Genomic DNA, 4,549 nt, shown 5'->3' with positions numbered 1-4,549 from the left:
GAAGGGACGGGGGACGGGGACACGGGCCGGGAGGGGTGACTTCCAGAAGCCCGGGCTCCGCCGGGCCCCGGCCGCCGCGCTCCTGCCTCCTCCTCCAAACCACTTGTGGCGCGTGTCGGGGCAGACGCGGCGCTCTGGCTCCTCCTGGGGCCTCGCCCCCGCCGGGCGTCTGGCGGTCCCCCCCATCGCCAACCCCGGGACTGGAAGTTTTGGAAAATACCTGGCTTGCGCTTGAGGGAGACACCTCTCTGCACCACCCCGCACATCCTGGGAGCCCGGCGCGGGGTGCAGACCCCGCACGGGTCCAGAAAGACCGACTGGATCGTTTGTCTTTGCCCGGGACACGTCCAAATAAAACCCGGAAGACAAAAATAATTTATACTCCTGAAAAGTCCTGCCCGAGTCAGATACGCACTTCTAAAATCCACTCCCCACCCTAGTCCTGAAGGCCGAGGGTCCAGGCTGGGAGAAGAGGAAGCAGGCTTCTGCGGTTCTGGGCTAGAAGCGTGCTTGTGAAAATCCTCGGTACCCAGAAAACGAAAATGTCATCGGTCAGAAGCTCGGGTTGCCAGAAAGCTATTTGGACGACAGGGTATAATGATTTTCTTACAGATAATATTAAAATAATTCCGACTTCATTATTCAATGTACACATGTATTAACATAACCAACTGTTTTGACAGAGCTTTGACCTTTTTTTAGCCTCAACTGTCTGAACGATGATTTATTGGAGAGTTTTCTAGATCTGCAGCCAGTGACGTGTGTTTTAGTCCCAATTCTTGTGAGCGTTCCGGGGAGAGGGATGAGAAGCCTCTTGACAGAACTGTCAAGAATTCAGAAACTGCCCTGCTCCGGGGCGCATCGTTGCAGACCCCAGGATTCCCTGGAGAGATGGAGGGACCTCTCGCTTCAGAGTCCGCGGACCCGCTTTCCCCCTGGGTCCTTGGCAAGAAATCCGGGCTTTTTTTTTTTTTTTTTCCTTCACGCTGAACAAGGCGGCACCCTAGGACTTGCAGGGTTTGTTCTCCTTTTGCAGGGAAGTTCCTGGGCTTTGCTCCAAAGCAGCCCGGGATGTTTTGGTTGGTTTGGAGGAAAGCTGTGGCGTCTGCACCATTTGAACCAAACAGGCGGCCCTCTGGTGGCTAACTGTGGGCGAGAAGCTGGCCACGGAGGGAAAAGCCTGCCCTGAGAGGCCAGCACGGTTGACAGCTGGCCTTCTCGGGGGCCCTGGAGCCCCTAGAACTGCTTTGAATGGACAGGAGGTGGGTGCTAGGTTCTAATCCGCTGGGACTTTTTTTTTTTTTAATTGAAGTATACATATGTAAAATATTGTGTTTAATTTTTGCTGTACAGCAAAGAGATTCGGTTTTACACATATAAACGCTTTTTTATACTCTTTTCTATTGTGGTTTATCATAAGATATTGAATATAGTTCTCTATGCAGGACCTTATGTTTATCTAGCCTGTAGTTTACACCCTCTTCCCTAGTATAACTGGGAGCTCGCTTCCTTCTTAAGTAGGAAACATCGTACAGAGAACGGAATAAAAGCTGTTGCTTCCCTTTGTTCCCTGACTTTGTTTTTCTGATCTCATTTGGCCTGGAAACTTCTGAAATACAGAGTAAATGAAAGCTAAATAAACAATGTGGCATTATTCAAGCAATTAATGAAGCAATGTTATATAACAATAAGTGAGGGTAATTTTATTTATTTATTTATTGTTTTGGCCACACTGGCACGTGGGATCTTAGTTTCCGGACCAGTCATCCCCTGTGCCCTGCGTTGGGAGCTCAGAGTCTTCACCACTGGGCCTCCAGGGAAGGCCCCAGGCTAGGGCAGTGCTGTGCAGTGTTGAGACAGCGTGATTCCATCGGAAATCAGCCCACTGAGTCTTCCAGGCTGCGTCACAGTGAGGAAGGGTTACCAACAGGACATGGTGTTTGTTTTTCTAATTTTACACACAGGGGTACATTGGAGGAGAATTTTATAGGTACCTGATTGAAGGCAGAAACTCGTATTCAAATTGTAGACCACAGGCTCCTATGTCCCGATCTGAGACGGCACGCCAACGCTGTTCTCGTGACCTAGGCTCACCTTTCACCGTAGCCACCATCATTAGCAGGGTCTACAAATTTCAGGCTGGTGGCTTGGTTCAAGGAAGCAAATCATTCATATATTCATGTATTCATCAACTGCTGGGGTAAGAAGACAAATAAGACACAGCAGCCAGCGGGGCTGGGGTTACACTGAAGGCCACGGGGCCGGCGGTGCCAAACGGCGTCCAAGCCTCTCTACTGAAAATTTTCATGCACTGTTCATCTTGGATAATTGTTGCATTCATTTTGATGTTTACAATAAGGCATTAAAATATTGTCTCTCAACTACTGAGTTTTTTATGGTCTTTTAAATGTTGCCCTCAAAATGAAGCAAGAGCCTCGTTTATCTCATCCTGGGCTCCCTCTGCTGTGACCTCAGTGTTAGCAGAGTCTAATCAGAGAAGTAAATTTCAATTCAAACTGTATTAGTATTTAAGATAATTAGTATATGGTAAGGAACCTCAGGGCTTTCCAGGTGGCTCAGTGGTAACGAATCTGCCTGCCAAGCAGGAGACACTGGTTTGATCTCTGAGTTGGAAAGATCCCCTGGAGAAGGAAACGGAAACCTACTCCAGAATGCTTGCCTGGGAAACCCCATGGACAGAGAAGCCTGGCAGGCTACAGTCCATGGGGGTCGGACACGACTTAGTAACTAGCAGCAACAAAGGAACTTGATGTCAGGTTTAGAAATACGGGTTTGTGAGGATGGAAAAATTGGGAGATTTCACTGAACAGGGCTGCTCGTAAACCAGTTTGTTGAGGACGGACCAGATTTCACCATGAAGTGCTGGAACCAGAAGTACCATTGTAGGTCCCAGAACCAGTGGTTTTTGCTTATTCGTTCAACAGCTGCTTCTCAAGTTCACTGTGCAACCAAATTACCTGGAGCAAACCCTGGAGCTCTTGATTCTGTTGATTGTCAGTTCCTGGAATGTACTTTGGCTATGAGGGCCCCAGTGATTCTGGTTCATGGCCAGCAAATAAGAATGTCAAATCTGTCCCTGCCCTTCAGAGAAAAGACAGACTTAATAGGGAGATACCATGCTCAAAGTTAATGCTAAAAGTCAAGGTGCAATGAGAAATATATAAATGTAAATTACTAGGTAGCTGCTGGTGAGGAAGACTGGGGTGATCTGGTGAGACTTTCTGTAGAAGGTCCTGGGTGGAACTTGTGGGGAGAAGCTGGAGTAAAGAAAGGATGTCGCCAGCTGTATTATTAGCAGGACCCAGTGGAAAATGAAAATGCAGAGCCCTTTATTCAAGAAGCAGGAAAAAAAAAAGTGCCACACTAAAGACAAAAATATATAAAGCTCTCTCTTTTGTTACATGTTCTCTCTTTGGAATGATTATGGTATTTTTTATTTGCTATTTAATATCATTCTAAGTAAAGGAAAACAAGCATTTTAAGTGACTAGCATCAATTTTACTGCTCATTTTTAGATCGTGCAATGCTAGTTTTAAGAGAAAATATAGGAGCATTTAACTCATTGCAAAATCAACACAGTTACTCAATCTGTATTTTGTGGCAAGTCTGTGCAGATACTTTGTGGTTTGCATATGCAGATATGTTTTGTTCTCGCCAGAACAGTTGAAACACAGCACAAAACTGACTCAACATTTTTTTTTTTTAATTGAAGTATAGTTGATTTGCAATGTTGTGTTAGTTTCTGGTGTACAGAAAAATGACTCAGTTATAATACACACACACATATATTCTTTCCATTATAATTTATTGCAAGATACTGAGTACGTTCTTTGTGCGATACAGAAGGACCTTGTTTGTTTCAGGTATAGTACTTGGCTAATCCCGAACTCCTAACTTATCCTTCCCATCCCTTTTCCCTTTGGTAACCATAAATTTGTTTTCTATGTCTGTATGTGTTCTGTTCTGTAAATAAGTTCGTTTGTATCATTTTTTAGATTCCACAAATACCTGCTATTATATGATACCTGTCTTTGTCTGACTGACTTCGTTGAGAGTGATAATCTCTAGGTTTACCTGTATTGCTGCAAATGACATTGTCTCATTCTTTCCAACGACTAATATTCCATTATATATATGTACCGCGTCTTCGTTACCCCTTCCGCTGTCAGTGGACATTTAGGTTGCTTCCACGTCTTAACTTCTTTATATATGCCCGTTCTATCCATACTCCATCTTTGACTTACTGATGAATTAAGAAGAACTGATAAGAAAACAAATTCTGGGTTGCCCTTTTCTTCTCTGTCTTCAGTTAGTTAAAAGAGGGAAGGAACACAAGTAAGAAGGACATGGTAGGTTTTCTTGGTTGTTGTCTTTTTTTTTTTTTGCATTTAGAACATGTTCTGTTTGGAATAGGAAGCTTGGCCTCGTAGGGTGTCCCACTTAGTTACAGATGTGACTCGCTTGCCTGGTACCTGACTTGAGCTCTGCTCACCTCCCAGACATCGTGAAGCCACCAGAATTCTGTGTT

General features: G+C 45.0%; 1 protein-coding gene across 2 annotated transcripts in view; it reads right to left on the bottom strand.

The window, feature by feature from the left end:
• THRB (thyroid hormone receptor, beta) overlaps positions 1-599 on the bottom strand; it is a 438,543-nt gene extending 437,944 nt beyond the window's left edge. The window contains exon 1 of one of the 2 annotated variants that reach the window (XM_010846432.1): positions 416-599. The gene's annotated coding sequence lies outside the window, so the exon portion shown is untranslated. The other variant, XM_010846430.1, reaches the window with a different exon arrangement.
• Between the last annotated feature and the right edge of the window lie 3,950 nt (positions 600-4,549).

The sequence above is a fragment of the Bison bison genome, unplaced genomic scaffold, assembly GCF_000754665.1.
Source record: "Bison bison bison isolate TAMUID 2011002044 unplaced genomic scaffold, Bison_UMD1.0 scf7180017864236, whole genome shotgun sequence".
NCBI lineage: Eukaryota > Metazoa > Chordata > Mammalia > Artiodactyla > Bovidae > Bison > Bison bison.
This window is presented reverse-complemented; position numbering and strand designations above follow the sequence as displayed.